Source organism: Pteropus medius, unplaced genomic scaffold, assembly GCF_902729225.1.
Source record: "Pteropus medius unplaced genomic scaffold, Ma_sr-lr_union100, whole genome shotgun sequence".
In the NCBI taxonomy this organism is placed as follows: domain Eukaryota; kingdom Metazoa; phylum Chordata; class Mammalia; order Chiroptera; family Pteropodidae; genus Pteropus; species Pteropus medius.
In genome coordinates, this window is record NW_024340700.1 from 3,199,588 (window position 1) to 3,220,380 (window position 20,793).

The following is a 20,793-nucleotide window of genomic DNA, read 5'->3' on the forward strand; positions in this document are numbered from 1 at the left end:
CATTTTGAAAAATGCAAATATGCAAATAAACATAGAAATAATAAAATAGTCATGTATTCATCTAGATTTAATAAATAACCTTTTCTTATAATAATATATATTTTTAAAATAAACTTCTGGTTTTATAGATAAGATGAATAATCCTTGGTAAAGGAGGTACGGCCTCATTCCTTCTCCATACTCCATCCGTCCACGCCCAGGGTAACCAAGATGCTAAAGTTTATGTATACCCTTCCCAATTATATGCAGTGCAAAAATGTGCATCATAGTTTAGTAACGATGAGTGCGTGTGTGTGTGTATAGAATTAGAATTTAGGAATCGTTCTTCAGGTTTCCTTTTTATTTGGGCTGTTCTGTTACAGTGCATGTTTCTGTAATGCCTTTTAGCTCAGATTTAATTCATAAATAGGGGAATGATGTCAGTGTAAGCAGGAGCTTCATATGCAGTTTTCCCCATGCTGTTAATATTTTGTGCCACCAAGTAAGAGCTGAACGAAAAGCGTACTAACACAGCTGAACACAGCCTGACAACGAGCAATGCAAACTCATGCAGACAGTACCCATTCCTCCTGGTTCTGTTCGTGCACCTGCTCTTTGAAGCACTTAATGCGAGGCAAGCTCCATTTTTGCACATCTTCGCAATACCTCCTGTCTTCATTTTCTTTAAATGTACAATACTATATTTACTCCAGTATTTCATTTCCAAAGATTAGAAATTAAATATTTTAACCACGCTAGTAACTTTTTTATTAAAACGATTATCAAGTACTGTGGTTACAGATTTACATAGATTTTTATGAGCTTCTTAAACTTATTTTCCCCCTACACTGTGTTGTTTCTAGCAAGCAGTTTTGCAGAACAGGTGGTTTTTTGAGAATGCATGTCCTATTATAGCAGAAACACTAATAGGAAATTCGTTTACCTGGTATGTCTGATTCCATTTGCATGGAGAAGTCAGTTTGGTTATTCGTTCTCTCACTGAGGGACTGAGGTCTACACAGTGCGCCATCAAACATCTCTGTGTAGCGTTCCATGTGCCAGAGTTCACCACATGTGGATTCCTGAGTGATGACGTGTGGCCTCAACTGTAACGGAGTTTATCAAATTTCTTTTCAAAATAATATATACACATTTGTAGTTACTAATAGAGTATTCTTGTTTCCCAAATGCTAATCATCATTTGGCAGTACCGGACTAAAAATTGCGCCAATCCGAAGAGTATGAAATGGTCTGTTTTAATTTTGCATTTCACTGATAACTAGTTATATATTTTCTTTTCGTAGGTTATCAAACATGTGGCTTCCTCTGTGGTCTGCCTGTTCCTAGCCTTCGCCCATTTTTCTTGTCGGATTATCTGTGTTTTTCTTATCGATGTATAGATATGTTCTTTCAATACTGACTATGGGTAGATTCTGCATATAGATGCCACATATTTTCTCCTAGTCTGTGACTTGTCTTTATATTTTTTTTTTGCATTTTCTTTGATGTTTAAGTGTTTTTAATTTAATTTTAGTTATTTATATTTATCAAATCCTTTATGGTTTGTATATTTTGTACTTAGTTTCAGAAATATTTTTTGATCCTGATAGCTTTGTTTCTTGCATATGTTTTCTTTTTATAGTGTTTATATAGAGATTATTAATTATTCAGTTGCCAATTCATTTTTTAAGGTGAGAGGTAAAACTTTAATTTGATCTGTTCCATACAGAGAGCCTCCCGTCCAGTACCATTTATGAGTAGTAACTGGGGACTCTGTTGTGTACTGTTACTCAATTTGTCTGCCTCTAAGCTGGCATCACACTCTCTCAATTGCTGTAGTTTTATCGATTGTGATATTCGGTAAAGTGAGGTACCCCAATTTGTTTTCATCCTCTTTGACATTCCTGGTCTCTTAGTATCTACAGGTGTTTTTGGATATATTGTCAAGTTTCATGAAAATCTCGAAGGGCTTAGAATTGTATTTAGTGTACAGGATGATTCAGGGATAATAGCAATCTTTTCTAACCTTAATTTGCTAAGAGATTTTATTTCGATTGTTAGTAGTATGGAATTTTATCAAAACTCTTTCTGCATCTGTTGAGATGATCATAATTTTTTTCTCCTTCGGTCTGTTAATGTTAATCTAATGAAATACTATAGACTGGGTGTCTGAACAACAGAGATTTACTTTGCATAGTTCTGGGGGCCAGGCATAAGATCAAGGTGCTGGCAATTTTGGTTCTTGGCGAGGGCTCCTTCCTGGCTTGCAGATGGTCCAACTTATCGTGTCTTCACGTGTCTTTCCTCCGTGCATGCAGAGAGTCTCTCTTTTCTTACAAAGCTACTAATCCCTCCTTAAAGCCCCACATTCATGACACAGCCTAACCCTGATCACTTCCGAAAGGCCCATCTCCAAATACCATCTCCCTGGGGGTTAGGGCTTCAACATATAAACTTCAAGGGACACAAATATTCAGTACGTAACAGCTGGGGAGATGGGATTGCTAGGTTTGACTCAACCTTTGGGGCTGAATGCAGGGGCCTATCTTCCTGAAGTTCTTTGTTGTCAAAAAAAGCCATGCTCTATAAACTATGACTAAAACTTGCCTTTAGGAAAAAAAAATGTGTACAACACTTGCATTATGCAGAAAATAATTTCTTAGATTAGAATGTATTTTTCTTTTAATATTGTGTTTTTGAACAATTATTTTCATTATAAAAGGGAAAAATTTTTATGTAGAGTTTTAGGAAAATACTTAAAAGAAGAAAAAGAAAATAAGTATCAAATCGCTTACAATAGAGCTAATGACTCTTGAATTATTTCCCAAAAGCACCTCTATGTGCTTTTGTGTAAAATTGGAGTCATATCATACATACATGTTAATATATTTTAAAATTTTCTATTTGCCATTATATTTTTCTTGCTAATTTATTAGTTTTTTCCTTGATTGGATTTACTTAGTTTTTCTCTTTTTGTTTCTTCATGTACTATCTCCTGCATTCATATACTAATTCTTCAAGTTTCAGTAACAGATTTTTTATGTCTGTCTGCTCTTACATGTTATTTTCTTTCCCTTGATCTCCTTATGTCTTTCTTTTTAAATACTTTTATTTTCATTAGAGGTTATTCTTGTTATTAAAAAAGATGTAATTGAATTTTTGTGTTCCATTTTCACATGGTTGTTATTTATGAGGAATTTCTTTGCCTGTCTTTGGGGCTTTATGACTATGTTTTGATTATGATTTTTTAAATTAATAGATCTGTTGCTCGATGGTCATGTAATTTGGTTTCTACAGTTTTAGCTGCTTGGTCTAGAATAGAAATGTTTTCTAGATAAATCCTATGGAAACTTGAAGGAGACTTTTTTTTATCTATGGTTATTTTGGATTGTTAATTGCAGATAACTTGTCTTAGTGCAGAAGGTTACAGACACCACCTATAGAAAAGTGTTGTTATTTTTGATAATATAAGTCAGGAAAGATAAGGATTAGGTCTATCGAGCAAATCCGAAATAGGCAGATGAGTTTTGGTATATCTTCCTATTTATTGTCTATATCCCTAATGAATATCCATGAAACTAATTTCTCAGAGGTTATCCATATTGTTTGAAGATTTAAGAAACATATCTACTACAAGTCCGATTATATAATTAAATGTTCATGGCTCTTATGATTTTAATCAGTAGAGAGAAAAATACAAAGAAAAAAGTTAGAAACAAGAATTGGAAACAATGGAAAAAACTGCATTAACATGGATTCCTTTACTTCTCCGTCACCATATCAGGGGACCTATAAGATTCCTGGGTTAAGAGTTCTGAAAATGACCTAATGATAGGTAACAACCTCTACTCGTACTTTCTCGAGGGATCTAGAATTCTAGACCTTGGCTATAGTTTTTCAGTTATTTTATATCTGAAAAATATATATTTATATTTTCGATGTGCATATTTCATATTTAGTGCCCTTAAAATGAAAATTTAAAAAGAGGATTCAGGAAGCACTATTGATTTTGCTTCTGCTTCCTTAATAAGAATTGACTTAAAAAAAAATCCATCTGGCACCTTGGGGGGCAGAGGGCTGTGCAAGCACATTCTTGATCAGAGGGTGACCATGGATTGGGGAGAAAGCACACCACGGTTTAGTACGAAGGGTGACTGCTGATTCTGTGGGCCCTAGAAAGTGAAGCAAGAGACATTTAAGTTCAGTATTTGGAATCCAAGAACCGACACTCTAAAGCGTGTGTAAGGTAATTCATTTGGGCTGTGTAGAGGGCTGTGTTCAGGGGGATATTTAGTTTTGTTTTCCATGTGCATGTAAGGATCATAATCCAAACAAAAATTTAAGCTATCGTTATCCGTGAACTTGTTTATTTACTAAAGTTTCGTTTGGGAAAAATCGTATGAGTTTATATTACAAAGAATAATTGTGTTGTACAAATAATAATTCACATTTTAAAATTATCTTTCTAAACTAATTCAAGTCAGAGTCATTGATGTAGCAGAGGCTAGAGAAAGTAAGACTAAAAATATGATTATACAATAAATGCTAACTAAAATAATGAGTGTAAAGTAGATCATGACCAATGACCTTTCTTTTGTGGTTTTTACTTAGTAGAGAATCCAGAGAGAAATATCTCACAGATTGTGTATTCTAAATTAAAAGAGCTCTGAATAAGTAGTCCCTGAGACAAAGAGTAAATCTTCCACAAATCTTCTGTCTTGTACTTCGTAATTTTTTAAAAAGTTATTTTACACCATAAAACTATAACTTCATTTCAAAATTAAGTTAAAAGACACATTGTTAAATGTTTTCACACGAACATAAAATATTGGAATTTAACACTGCATTATATTTAAATTTATTTTAGAATTTATGTAATGTAGTGATTATTGGCTCAGAACAGCAAGAGTTGTATACATTAAATATTAGTAATTTTAAGGACTAATGAGGGGTACCTCTGTGTATGCCTCTTTCCCCTTTGGAACTTCTTGAGTAAATGATGTATTTACTCATGATTACACCAGGTTATACACATATTCACAATGATTTACGTACACACAATTATCTTTTGTCATTATTAAGAGTAAATTATAAAAAGGTCTTAGAAAACATTCATCGAGCATGACTTTTATAAGATAAAATGTGACATATAAATGGCCAACGTCTTATAACTTTTTGTCCCCACTCCCCTCAACACTACAGTGTTCTAGACATCAAAGACGCTAAATTGTGTTTCTAAATCGTTTAATCCTAACCTATTTTGTGGAAGTAATTCAACTGTGAATGCCTACCTATAGACCTGTTATACCTTTCCTTCCCATTCATCACTCGTAGAAAAAAATGTGGGTGATTGATTGATGAACAGCTTACTTATAAAAAGACCCTTCTCTAGATCACATTTGGCCTTCTATTTTACTCAGTTTTGTAACCATAGCTCTCACCTCTGTCCTTGTTCAGTCACCCGCAAATAATAAGTGACATTTGTCAGTAAGGAAAGTGGCTTGGAGTGAATCTGCTGAAATTTACTGAAATATTGGAAAACAAACTCAGAACTTATATTCAGTCGATAGCGGAAGAGCCATGCAATCTCTTTTCCTTTGTCAAAATCTTTTCAAATTGAAAATGATTTCTTAAAGTATCAATGTGATATGTGCACAGCACTGTTAGATAAAGTCGTGGAGGATAGCTTATCGGGCTTATCGGTCCCCATCCTATGCTTTCTCCCTCTCCCCCAGGCCCACGTTCCTTCAGTTCTACTATTTTAAATCACTTCTTATTTTGAATATTTTAATACAGGAATTTCAAATCTAGAAATACAGTAATATGCTCATACCAATATTATTTCTTCTTAAAAGTGCTTAATGAGATACCAACAATAAACTGCATATATTAAAGTATAGCATTTGATATGTTTTAACACATTTACAACTGGGAAGTCGTCACATCAATCAAAATAATGAACATATGCATCGCCCACATTTCCTCGTGCCTCTTCGTAATCCCCCCTCACGCCTCCATCTCTAGTCAAACAGTAATCTCCTTTCCTCACTATAGATGAGTTTGCATTTTCTAGACTTTTATATAAATGGAATTATACAAATACACTTTTTTTTCTGGCTTCTTGTTCAGTCAGCATAATTATCTTAAGAGGCATCCATGTCGTTGCATGCATCGGCACTTCATTCCTTTTTAGTGTTAGAATATAGTGTATTATGTTCTATATAATAGAATAGTGTAGTGTTAGAATTTAGTGTATGAATATAGTGCAGTCTGTCTACCCACTCGCCGTTGGTGGACATGTGGGTTGTTTCCAGTGTGTGGCTGTTAAAAAGAGCTGCTATGACTATTGATGTATGATGAGTCTTCATACAGAGCTGTGTGTGTGTGTGTGTGTGTGTGTGTGTGTCTTGGTTGAACACCTAAGAGGACTGGCGAGCTGTGCTGACTCTCAAGAGTCCGAGCGGGTCAACAGTGCCTCGCATCTGTGCTACACTCAGCTGGCACGCGAAGTTACTAATGGCAATGTGAGTTCCTCCTTGTCATGTTTGAGACATTTAGAAGATCTCACAGAGTATGTATAAGCCCGCTTATTACATGAGAATCGTTCTCTTAGGCCTATATGTAAAATAAAAGAAAAAAATCGTTGTTATGCCTTATTTTAATAAGTATAAACTATATCACTATGAACAGAAGTGTTCTTATAATGTGAAAACATCCATTGTTGATTTATTTATGGTATTAAATGTAGTTATTCTATGAGCTTTCTTGAAGTATTGTTGCCTTAGATTATGAAAACAAAGTCTTCATAATTTTCTCTCGATATACTTATGTTCTAAATATATCTCAATTGTAGGTTACCCAACGCATAGCAGTGTTTAGAATTTCTCATTAAAAACTATGGTAGTTAGTGCTTTAACATTTTCCGCATTTGTTGAGGTTTGTTTGTTCCTTGTACATAAAACTTAAATTTATGTCTGCCTTCATTTATTTTCTTTCAAAGATGTCTTAGGAATTCTCCACATTTTATAAAGAACCATAAATTTATTCCAGCCTAGGGCCAACAGCTAGCTTTCATGCTGACCTAGATGCATATATGCAATTTAGTGAATTTTGAAAATTTGAATGATAGCACATTAAACTGGAATAATGAACCAATAAAAATTTTTACATCATTCAAAAATTATTTCTTAGGCATTCCACACTGTCGTTTCCTCATTAAAATTATTCTAGGATCATAAGTTACAACATGTATTCCTAAGGCTAAAAAGAAATCGACAGATCTTTTCTGGTGATCAAGTGATTTGACCTGACTGAAAGATAATAAAACCTTGTTTTGGAAAGCTAGAACAGGCATTCATAACTAGATTATTCATCTTTGGCTAATAGAGTAAAATTTGGGGGGAATCTTTCATACGTCCATAATGCTTTTCGCCTGTTAAGTGCTATGGTGTGTTACAAAATTGCTATCTTCTAATAGTCCTTGCCAGTACGTGACATTGGATTTAAACTTGCAAATCCTTAAGTGCTTCATCAGCAGTTAGAAACAGGACTTCAACTTCAGACGGTTTTCATGGAGATTAAACGAAATATTACAGTGAAACACAAGCACGTGCGTGGCATCATGGAACTCAAACGTCAGTGGTCATAAGATGGTGGTCTTATATTTTTCACAAGTCTGCTAACATGTAATTAGCCTATCCTATAAAACAGACCGTTATGGATTTTATAGGATTCTAATATCCTCAGTACTTTAGCCACTTGTGGGAGTGAATTACGTGCTCAGGAAGACATATTAATGCTTATAAGTCACTAAGGTACCATTTCATGTTTGCCTAATCACTTCATTGGCCTTTACCTTGTTTTACTAATGCACTTAATTCGATAAGGATGAACACTTCTGAAATTTTTACACTAGTAAAAGGGGTTCCCAAACCATGCACAGTATTTTTATTTAGGCAATATATATGATTCAAGAAGTTTTATAAATATATATATATTTTTTTACTTTTTAGGATTCATTTTAAAATTAGCATAACATCTAAACATGTTGGTGTTTCTGTTTTCTATTGTAGTTAATTAGTATTACTATGTTTTAAGTAAATAATAATCTAAGAAGAAAATTTTATATCTAAGTATTTTAGATTGTAATTTGGGAACTAAAGGTGTTAAGCCAAATAAATAGACATTATAGAGATTATTCGTGCTTCCATTAGTCCTTCAGATATTGCTGTCTGTCATTCGTTTCTCCTTTAATTCAGTTCAACAGCTATAATTAAATGATATCATTTATCTAACAGCAATGCTGAATCTTTTGTATCTTTGGAAGACATAATAAAAAAAGAGAATAAGAGTTTTCTATAAAATATCATTTACCTCAGTTAGAAATTTTAAGTTTTTAGACTTTATCTTAATTGCAAATATCACCTAGAACCTCTCAGATGAATGTTACAGGCTAATTTCAAATTTTCTCTAAATGTACAAATATACTCCTCATTTTCCCTAGTCTGGGCCTAAATTGCTCTGCTTGCATTTGTAATCAGAAATTGATTGGGTTGCTGTGGAAACTGTAAAAGCGTATTGCTGGTTGAAGGGAAAATCGCAGTAGAAGAAGAGCTGCTGTCATAATTGTCTGCCATCCGAAGTGCCTGTCATTCTGAACAGTGCGTCGCTAAAATTCTCGCACTCTAACCCCAAAATGCTTCTCTTCAGAAAACTGCTCTGTGGTTAGTATTAATCTTCTAGATTGATTTTTTGACACCAAAGGCCTTTGTTGCATATTTAATTTATTTCCACATTGAACTTTTTTTTCATACAAAATGAAATTAGTTTCCATTTTATTCATACTTATAAGGTACATCATAGGAAAAAGACATGAAGCACAGTAAAATAGTTATTTAGAAGCCAATCATCTGAAAACAGTTCAACTGCTCCCCTAAATGTAAAATGAGTCCAAAAAAAATCAGTTTGAGAAAGAATTTTTAACGTCTGGCAGCCTAGAAGAACTGAAGATCTCTTTTAAACAAACAAAGCAGTACTATGCATTTAACCAGGCGAAAGCATCGATGAACTCTATTTATCTTTAGTGGTTTGTCTTTTGTATGGAGTTGAGAAAGTGAAGATCGACCAATGGCATAAGGAGAAAAGTCCAAAAAAAGAAAAAGAAAAAAAAGAGAAAGAAAAATGTCCTTCAGCAGAAACAAGAATGATGGGATTAGGAGTGAAGATGGCTCCTATTTTAGTGGTACAGATTTTCATGAACACCAACAGCTTTTCTGGAGACTTCCATTGGTTTCCTGATTTCAACAAGAGCAAAGCAAAAAGTTATCTGTGACTCCCCAAATTTAAATATATTCCCAATCCCCCACAAATCCTTGGAAACCAAAGGCTTACTAAAAAGAGACCAAACTGCCAAAGAAGGTTAACAGAACATAGCCTCACTGTGTAAGAAGCTCCTTGCTGGAAAGGGTCTGAGGTGATGGCATACTTCAGCAATAGTGTCAAAAATAAGCAAAATATGGTACTTACTCTAGTTCTGTTTTCATAAATACTTCCAGACACTGAACAAAGTAATCCACCTTAGCAGAAAAATATTAAAACATATAATATGTGCGACATAATCTAAAGGATGTATTACCTATTTAACGTATCATTAAGAGCTGTGTGGTAGATATTTGGTCCTGGTCTTAGGTACTTCATTCCACCATGTACGTCAGAAAGAAGTTTGAACCCACTGAGCATGTATTATGCAGCGGTAAATAGATTGTATCTTTAGAAGTGAGTTCTTGTCTTCCTTTTAAGAGCTGGGACATAGGCAAAAAAATATACAGCAGTTTGCATGTAGTGTTCACTCTGAAGCACAGCTTAAATTAGATTTGTTAATAAATTAAGCAGACAGGAGAAAAACATCCATTTAGATACAAGTACTATACATGTATCATTGGGTTTTTTTAGTTGGTTTTTTGAATAGATAATAGATAATAGTTTAAAAGTCAGAAGAACCTACACTAAAAAATCTTTCAATCCATTTCTCCTTTACAGAGGCAGCCAGATATTTCTGTGTCATAAAGAGAAATTTTATGCATTTTATGCAAATATGTACATATACATTTATTGTCAATTTCTTTGAGCGAATCGAAGAATTGTTCATTATGGTATTGCAGTTTTCTTTTGCCGTCCTTTTATTTATAATCAGATTAAGCAGCTTTTTATTTGTCTGTTGACCATTTGTATATTTCCTTTGTGAATTGCCCATTGTATCATCTGCCTATTTTGTTCTGAGGTGCCCATCTTTCTATGATCGACTTGCGAAACCTCGTTATATACTATAGACTTTTAGATCTTTTACTAGTTATATGTTTTGTAAATATCTCCTTCTGTCCTGTGGCTTTCACTCAATTAGTAGTCTTCCGACAAACAGAATTTATTAATTTTAATACTGTCAAATTTATCAATCTTTTCCTTCATGGTTAATGCCTTTTTTGTCCTGATTAAGAAATCATTCTTTATCTTGAGACTATAAAAATGCCCGTACTCTTTACGTTTAGATCTACAATCCGCCTGGCGTTATTTTTTTGAGTAAGCTGTCGGGTAGAATCAAGTTTCATTTTATCTGATTGACCTTGCACCCTTTTTTTTCAACACCACCCTTCCCCTGCAGCTTCCCAGTGCAACCTTTGTCATAGATTGAGTATTCATACATGTTCGCCTTTGTTTCTGGACTCATTATTCTGTTCTTCTGCCTTTGTGTTGCTTATCGTAATGTGACGTTGTGTGTTGCAATCTGAAGAGTGAGTCTTCCAACATTTTTCCTCTTCAGGATTGACTTTGCATTTTCATATAAACTTTAAATTTCCATATAAAGCTTGTCAAGTTACAGAAAAAAGGTTTGGATTTTGATTGGAATTGCAATGATAGGCATACATCAATGGTGAGAGTTGGCATCTTCATTATGTTGAATCTTCTAATCCATGAATGTGTTTTATCACAAATTATTTAGGTCTCCTTTAATTTTCTTCTATAAAGTTTTATCGTTCTCTGTAGAGGTCCTACATGTACTTCGGTATTTATTCCTTAGTACATTTTTATGCCAATACAGATGGTGTGGTTTTTTGAGACTTTTTTTTCCCTAATTTTTAGTATATTTGTTATACAGGAGACTTGTGGAATTTGTCTATTAATTTTATTACTGTATGTGTTGAGTTTTGGGGCTTTTTGCATGCATAATGGTATACGTGAGTGAAAATTGTATATCTTCTTTTCTAATCTATATAACATTTTCTTGTCTTATTGAATGGGGTTGGCTCTCCAGTTTATTGTTGAATACATAATGAGTGGGTATCTTTGCCTCTGCCTGATCCCACAAAGAGAGCCTTCAATATTTCATGATAGTCTACAGCCATGCCACCCTGAACATGCCCGATCCCATCTGATCTTGGAAACTAAGCAGGGTCAGGCCTGGTTAGTACTTGAATGGGAGACCACCTAGGAAGACCAGGTGCTGTAGGTGTAAAAAAAATTAAAAAATAAAGGATCGTAAGCTGACAAAGTCCTTGCAATCTGTGAAGTCAACCAAGGGTTGCCTCACCTAAAAAACAATATTTCATGATAAAGTATATTTGTTATAATTTTACCTTAGATTCTCTTAATAAAATGAATGCAGTGTTCTTCTGTTTCCAGTTCAATTAAAGTTATATCTTAGATGTTGATTTTATAATTTTATATCTGAGATGAATCTATACTTGGAATCAGTTTGCTAACGTTTTGTTAATGAATTTTACATTTACGATCATAAATGATACTGACCTATCATTTTCCTTTTCACGTTATCCTTTTATATATCGGTGTACATTGTGAAAATAAAATAAAACTGGCATTAGAAGATTAAGGACCGTAGAGTTCAATATATCATATGACATCAGACAGCTGTGTACTATTTTGCAAGTCATTATTTTCCTTGATCTCTTACCTTCTTTGTAAAATGAGGCATTTGAAATGTATTATTTCTAAAGCTTTTTTTAGCTCTAGATCGTGATATGCAATCGATGTTTGTGCATGACTCTTAATATACATCAACTTAAGTTTTTTTCTTTTAACCAAAGCATGTTTTCATCCTATGTCTAGGATTTTAAAATCAGTTTCTATCTGATCTTTAATTACCCAGTTCTCTACTCATTGTTGTATGGCTTCTTAGGTCATTATTCATGGTACTTTGTATAGGTGCATAGGTAATTATAGTCTATAGTGTAATCGTTAAGAATATGGACAGCAGAGACCGCCTAGCTTGGAAATCCCAGCTTAGTATCTGTACGCTGAGTGATAATATTTCTCTCTTTCATCTATAAAAGGTGATAGTAAGAGCACATGCCTCATACGGTTAAGGAAGATAATACATTTGAAACACTAAGACCATCACCTGCTAACCATATGTTAACTATCTTTATTAATATGGAGATGTAGATGTCTACACCGTGACTTGGAAATAAGCCATTTCCTTAGCCTTAAACAGTTAGAAATAATCATGTATCTGTAAAATTTTGAATCTATTTTCAAGAATTTTTTTCCAGAAGAGAAACAGTAAATATTTTTGAAGTCTTGTCATGGGATTTCCTTTATTACTTACTTAAATAGAGAGGGTAGAGGAACATTCGTTGAATAAAGAGAAAAAGCTCTGTAGAACAGAGATGTTCAAATGATATTCACTGATCGCAGTCAATCATATTCATAGATTCCTAAGACCGGATTTAACAGTAAAACAATAAATCGGTGCTAGCGTAAGTCGAGGGCGTGCCTCTCCATTTTATACAGTGTCTTCTCGTGAGTGTACGTGTTAGGCTAGGATTTTGGCAGCTGCGCGTAAATCTAGCCATGGTTTCTAGGTTATGAGAGCCAAGAGAGTTTTCTGCATTACCTCTTATTTCTGAAAATATTCTTCGTGGGTGAGAAAATACACAGTCATAAAAGCTCCAGACCCTCATCCAGCACCCACAAGAATAGGAGTTGAGGGGAGACATAGGAGGAGAAATATTGGCTATCATTCATTTGAATGAATTTTATTATACACTTACTCCATAATTTTCTCTTAGGAATCGTCCTCCCGGATTTACTAATCCTTAAGGGAATGATGTCGTCGTCATTGCTTTCACCATTTTGACCAGGTCTGAATATACTTTAATGGAAAAGAGACATGTATTTGTTTAATATGCAGAGGTAGTAAATCTCTTACTCAAGAATCTTAGGTAGCTGGAATGACTGGAAATTTATTTACTGAAATATGTGGTTAGGTGGGAGCTACTTTTGCCTACAGTGATATGAACGCATCTTCAGGGGTAGTATTTGTGTTTAACACGGAGTTCTAGAAATCCAATATTAGAACTGTGTTTCTTGAAAAGAAACCTTCAAATATTTGTGTGCGTGTGTGCGCATGTGTTAACTGCAGCTGCCCAGAAGTAGAGCCTGAGGCAGGGATTCTCATGCAAGCGATTTGTGAAGGACGAGCTTTCGGGAAACATCTGGGAGGCAATAAGTGGAGCGGGAGAGGGAAGAGGAGAAGCTCAGTAAGGATGTGGCCTCAGCCTGACCCCGTGAAGGGATCGCATCAGAGATTCGCTCCCGACGTGAAGCACGAGAGGGAGGCTTCTGTGCGTGCAGCTCAACAGCTCATCGTGCTCCAGCAGCGAGGCCTGGCTGCGGACCCGCCGCCCAGGCAAGGGCATAGTTCCCAGGCACCGCCGAGCGAGGAGGCCCTCCTGACGAGGTGGCAGGTGTGAGCTGCCCGCTGTGACACGCAGAGGGTCCTCAGGGATCTGCGTGGAGACCTTCATTATTTCACACAGTGTTGGAGTCCACACCGTGTGGCTGGAGTTTCGGGCACACCAAAGAGCAAGGACACACCTTCAGAGGCTGGACGAGCATGGATGCTTGAGGAACACGGAGCGGGCACTGCGAGATGCTCATAGTGTGTGTGTGTGTGTGTAATGTAATGTGTCGGGGGGGGCAGAAGAGAATTCCAGGAAGAGAAAGCCTCAAAGAACAACCAAGGGGCCCTTCAGGAACCAGGAGCCTTGGGAATACAAGAGGAGAGTCTAAGTGAAGCCTGCCTGGCAAGCAAAAGAAAGCCACAACAACTAGAGGAAGGTGACCCTGGTAGAAAGTTGGGATGGTAGCAAATGAGGTGAGAGGAGGGGAGTTCGGACGCTGTAGGAATCTGTGGGCCTTTAGACGGGATCTGGCGCTTACCCCGGGTGGGAGGGGCCGTCGAAGGATGGTTGGAAAGCAGTGACATGGTGAGGGGACCGCTCTGGACGCTGCGCCTGGCACAGAGCACAGAGCTGGGTGGGGCACTAAATAGGGAGATTTTGCAGTGTTTGGGGCAAGAAGCGATGGTGACTCAGGTGAGGGTGGCTGCAGCGGGGACATGGAAAACAGAGTCAATTCAGGGAAATCAGTCTGGCTGGTGGCCTTCGCTGGTGGCTTGGAGGGGCAGGGGGTAGGGAAGTGTGTGAGGAAACACAGGAATGAAACTTTGTGGCTTTCTTTCTGGACACTCATGTCCACAGGGTCCAGCCTCCCCACGTGGCCGGTTGCCTTCAGTCTCCCTGCTGCTTTCTCTGTGGTTCAGATTTCTTTCCCCCACGCTGCCCCTAGAAACTCAAATTCCTCTATTTTACTCAAGAGAAAGCATTGAGCTCCCCTTGCCAACTTGCCTCTGCGTCCGCCTCTGCGCATCCAGACTCATCCTTGGTTTGCTCTGCTGAACAAAATCCACTGGTGGCTGCTCTTGCCTTCTAGCAACACAGATGAGCAGGTAGAAGTTTTGTAAATTGCCTTTGCTTTTCCTCTTCACTCCAATTCTCTTTAAATAGAAAGGAACAGGATCAAGATTTCTCTTCCCACCAATGCGAAATCCTCTATTCCTTTTAGAAACCAAAGTATGTTTTGGTTTGTAATAATTTTTCACCTCACTCCACTATGGGTGCTAAGCTAGAGTTAAGTGTCTCTTTTCACATAACGGCCCCATGGATTGGATCGTAATGCCCTGATTTTACTGGTAGGAAAATTGGTTTACAGGATTAAGTGAATTGCGTAAGATAAGATACCCACTAAGGGATATTTCAGGCTGAGTGACATTATCTACTTTGTAATGTCTTTAAAGATACAGGAAACACAGAGGTCCAGTAAGAAGCTCGCGGTGGGCAGGGGACTTCTCTGCCACGTTCATTGTTACATTAAGTGGCATTAATTAATTCTTAATGAATAATTGTTGAATGAACGAATCAGTCCATGTACGTGGTATCATCAGCGTGGCATTGGCCATAGGGAGCAAGGAAAACTCAGTTCAGACCCGGTGCTCTGCTGCAGGCGTGGTTTTCCAGAGGGTCTTTGAGACTGAGAAAGATTTGGACAGGTTGAGAATGGGTAACCAGTCTGCTCCAGGCCAAGGAAACACTGAAGAAAAGCCCAGGGGTTATGTAAGCCATAGTTTCTCTTCTGCCGAAACACCAGGATTGAGGCGGAAAGCGTGTTTGAGATAGGCCGCTGATGTCCGCGTTCTTCACGTGGGAGAGCCGTGGCCGGGGCGGGGGTGGGAGCCAAGAGGAGTCACGAGGACCTCGCAGTTCCTCCTCTTCTCATTATTTGTGGGTTTTAGTGGAAAGGGTCATAAGCGTATGTTTGTTTGTTTGTTTGTTTGCTTTTAAAGACTTTAAAGAGCTGCATCTTCTTTGGTCGTGACAGAGCCGAGTATGGCGGGGACACCTAAGACATCTTGTTTTTCTCATCACGGACACTAACGGATGTTGTGTGACTAGGTTACTCGTCGTGTCTTGTATGCTGGAGACACCCGGTTTTAAAAATCAATTTTATAGAGAGAGCAGCAAACAATCTATTTAGGAAGGTTAGTTTTGCATTTTTCAAACCCAAGCTTTGCTTTTCATTCTGATAGGAAGGACTTTATTGATTTGAGTATAATATTATTTTACAGCAAAGTATAGCCTTGATTTATGTTCTGATGTTGAGTATTTATGCTCGTTTACCCTGCATGTACACTATTTTATCTCTATAATTACACCGACTGGGCTAGGTTTTCTTTTTAATGACTTCAAGAATACATTTAACTAAAAATATCCACTAAAGTGCATGTGGGTTCTGTTTTCTTAAAACCAATTAATGATCCTGGCAGCTTCTCTATTTTTCTAAATTTTAGGACTTGCCACCCACAAATCAGAAGTATCCAGACTTTCAAATTTACAATATCCATTCAAACTTTAAATGCCCTTGATTAATAAAAACACATGTGACAGCAAAGTATAGCTCTGCTTTTAAGCCGTTAGAGAGAACATAAAATGATTATGGCTTGCCGTAAATGTTATTATGGTCCTAAGATGTTTCCTGAGGGACTCAGCAGTCTCCCACACTTTCCTGAAGACTGACCCTCTCTCCTTGAGAAGCAGACAGGAAGGAGAGCTGTGGAGGCAAGTCCACTGCCAGGTCACCTGTCATGGCGCTGACAAGGCTCGGATAGAAAACCTAATTTACAGTTTAGGAAGCACATCCATTATTCTTTCGATTTTAAAATAGAACATGCATCAGCAAAATGATAAAAGAAAGTGCTTAAGAATTATGAAAGTCAAGGACTATTTCATATCATAAAGTCACAACCCTTTTTGAATATTACTTTAAATTATAGCAGAGTCTAATGATATTCATGTGTTCTGTTCTCTGAAAATTAGTATCCCACTATTCTGACTATTGATAATCTCATAATCGTGGAGAAACTATTGACTCCCTTTCACACTTAGGTGGATGTTTCTTAATGAAATAGATGTGCACCAGAACATTGCTAGAACTTAAATAACGAATTTTTTTTTTCTGTTGACTTACATGAAAAGTAGTGTTCTTTTATTTTGGATCAAACTTCCGTTGGCAGTGTTCTTCTTCCTTTCTTTCTCACTCACTGACTCTTATTTCTCCAGTTATTCTTAAATAACGACTGGCAAGTGAACAGATCCTGGAATGGGATTTTTGAAAAACCTCTACTGCCCTCTTGAAATGCAAAGAAACTCTTAATATATCTATACAGAAACCTCAGATTTTCTTTTTAAAGCAGTATTCTATATAACTGTGATCATAAATTTCATTGCAATAATTGCCTATTATAATAATTGGTGGTATGGATTAGATCATTTAAATTTTTAGCATTTTCTTATAATGGAATCAATACTTAAATGTATACTTATAATAGGCTAATTTATTACAGTAAGAGGTGAGATTTGATACTTTGAAAGCATAAATGTTGAAACATTTGCTATGTAGTGTACTCTAGTGAAAATTCAGGGTCATCCTTAGCTTGCAACCAGATTTAGATACAGAGACTGAAACAGGCAGTAATTTACATTGTTTTTTTTATCAATTTCTTACTGGTTTTAAAACTACTTGTTCTCTGTTGTTCACTGTATCTCTGCTATATTTTAATGGACTGTGCTTAACTTATCTCCTTCCTGTCTCACAATTTTATTTTAAATATGAATTAATATTTAGGATACAAATAACAGGAAGTTTCAATAGGTAAAAGACTCAGGAATCCAAACTTTTATATTCATATATACGTCATACTCTGCATATCTACCTACCTATCATCTACCTACATATCTATATATCTATCTCTGTGTCTGTCTGTCCATCCACCTACCTACCTACCTACCTATAGTTTTTTATGATTTTCAGTTCTGTAGAAAACGAGTAATGTTATTGAATTATTCAAGTGTCTTATATTTTACATACATCTGTGTGTGCATATAAATTTTTTCATTTGATTGATTTGGTCTGCTTAACTGTTTGACTTGGTGAGGGAGAGAGCTAAGCCGAAATCTCCCGCTTTAATGATAGATTTGCTCATTTCCCTTAGCCATTATACATTTCTCATTTATATATTTTCAGGTGATTTCGTAGGTACATAATGTTTGGAATTATCAGATCTTCCTCGTGACCAAAACTTTTATCATTATGCAGTGACCCTTTCTTTCCTAAAAATGTTGTTTTCCCGCCTTAAAGTCTGTTTTGTCTGACATAACTATTCCAGCTTTTGCTTAACGTTTTCTGAAATATGTCTCATCTTTTACTTAAAAATTTTCAATTCTTTGTTTTTGTTTTTCTTTGTTTTTGTTGGTAGTGATGGCTCTTGAAAACAGCCTATGAGCCGTTTCTTTTGTTGTTGTTGTTGTTTTTAATCTTAACCATTCTGACAATTTGGGGAGAATTTAACTTATTTACATTTATTGTAGTCATTGATTTACTTGAATTTATTTCTACCTTATTACTTAAGAATTTTACTTTTCTTATCCTATGATTATTATTGTTTATTATCATTTTAATTGATTGTTTTGTTGTTCTATGGGTTTTTCTCTTGGGGAGATTTATACATACTATTTCTGTTTTTTGGTGATTACACTTGAACTTTTACTATATATATTTTACCTAAATGAAATCTGAATGTAAACTACTTAAACTTCTATATCCAAGAGTGTAGGGAATGTTAGGGTCCTCAGACTGTGGTCTCCACTCTCAGACTGATAATCTCATTCTTCTCTCGCATTTTAGTTCTGTCCTTTTTTTAAACCCCACGAGTTAGACATTATTGTTATTATTTTAAATAGGTAATTGGATATGCACGTGTGGATAGTACTGTATTTGCTCACGACCACTTTTTGTATCTCAGACCATTCTTCTGAAATCATGTTCCTCCTCCTTGAAGAACGTGCTTTACCGCTGCCTTTAATGAAAGTCTCTTGGTAGTAAACTCAGCATTCGAGTACGTGTTTCACTGTCATTCCTGAAAGGTCAGTTTTCCGGGTATGTAATTGTAGAGCAGTAGTGATTGTCTCTCACTGCTTCAAAGAGATCACTCAATGATCTCATTTGTGTCCTTAAGAAGTCTACTATGAGTCTAATTATTACTCTTTTTTTATTATTATTATTTATCTACCTTTTATCTCTGAATTTTTGAAATAATTTTCTTGGAGTCTAAGCAGTTTTGCTTTGATATTAAGGCACGAGTTTCTTGTTCCATAATGGAGGACAGTGGGTTTCTTCAGATAAATACCACATTGGAGGTTCACCATCCACCTTATAGGATTGTATTTTATTGTTTTACGATTTTCAATCTCTTTACAGTGGCTATGTTTCCACTTTTTTCATTTGCACATAACGAGGTCCCGAGTGGTTACTGTGGGAGCAGAAGTGGCGAGCAGGATTGGGGGTACCCTCTCGAGTCTTAGACCCCAAAGCCCCCTAGAGAGTCAATGACATTTTAGAGAAACCACAAAGAGACTAGATTTCTTCTGTGATCTTTTCGTACACCTTTCTCAAATTATGTTAAAATTAATTATAAGAATGAAAGTGCACAGTAATGTACAGGAGAAGCACATATCATGGATACTCATAGCGGCTGACATCTTCACAGCATAAGGCGGGTAATGATTTGAAAAAAATAAAGTTCCTTTGGAATAAAGAGAATAACTGTCAGGAACATATTGACAGCAAAATACTTCCAAGGAAAGTGTATTTGCTTTATTATGTTATTAACGAAATATGTGTTGATCGTTACTATGTAAGAGAAAGTATCTCGGTGGAGATAAATGAAACCACGAGAAAGCTGCTCGTGGTTAAGGACTCTAGAGGGGAAATGTGACAATTATACAAATAATCACACTTCAGAGTAAGGTAAAATGAACTAGAGTAAGGCTACGGGAGATCCGGGAAGGAGAAACTGCTTTCGTGTGAATTGATGGTAGAAAGGATCTGTGAAAGGTGTTCGCGTAATATTTTTGGATTTGTGTGAAGGTAGAGAAAAGACGGAAGAGCGTGTACGGGGTCACGAAGGTGTAAAAGCAAAATGTTTTCAGTAAACATCGAGATTAGATAGTTAAAAATAATAGGACCTCTATTGAGGCGTGACAGATTGAATCAAATATATTTATTTCCAGTCCATCATTAGCTCCACTATAACAACAGAAAAGGATTATTTTTTAAAAGGATACATTTACAAAAGTATGGGAATGACTATGAAAGCAGGAAACTTTTGGAAGCTATAAAGCTTCCAGGAGTATAACTGCATTAACAGATCAAAGAAATCTAAGTTCATGGGTCATGAAGGGGCATAAGATATTTATTTGAAGAAAGCCTCACAAAAGAACACAAAGAGAAAAATCAAAACACGTTTTTTGTAATTACATGCAAAGAACAAAATGAAACTTGGAAAACATTTAGTATTCTTGGATGAAGAATAAAAAATTATTCTCAAACAGGAAAAAGAGGATGCAGAAACATTTTTTGAAACGCTATATGAGAGAGAGCCTATGAGACAATAATGAAAAGGCCTGCAGGGTTCACCGTCCCTGAGCCTTGAACTCCGAGGATTTGAGGAACCACAGAAAGATTCTGAGCAAGCAGCGACATGATGAGGGACTTTGCCTTGGCATCATTAACCTGGCAACGGCACAAAGAACGGATCAGGGGAAAAGGGAGTTCAGATAAAAATGACATAGTGAAAGGAGCCGAGTGTCGTTCAAGAAGGGCTCGTGGGACTAGAGAACAGATTTGGGAGAAAAGTTACGAGGAAATGGGGGAGAATTGGATATATAGACACAGGAAGCAGAAAGTTAAAGTTCGAGTCTTACGAACTTTGAGAGTTAATTTCAGTTTTAAGCTGTTGAATCTGAGCATTGCAAATTGCTGATATAAATTATTATTGGATAGTACAGGGATGATCGGTCTCTGAAGACTGAGAACAGAATTTGGCAAATGGAGGACGGTGGTGAC

The 20,793-nt window shown here is 36.2% G+C and overlaps 1 protein-coding gene and 1 non-coding gene across 2 annotated transcripts in view; both read left to right on the forward strand.

The window, feature by feature from the left end:
* The window catches only part of PACRG (parkin coregulated), a 432,037-nt gene that overhangs the window by 9,697 nt on the left and 401,547 nt on the right, over positions 1-20,793 (forward strand). The window lies entirely within an intron of this gene.
* LOC120618352 (5S ribosomal RNA) lies at positions 11,367-11,485 on the forward strand. The gene has a single exon (XR_005657228.1). It is a non-coding gene; the product is annotated as a 5S ribosomal RNA (ribosomal RNA).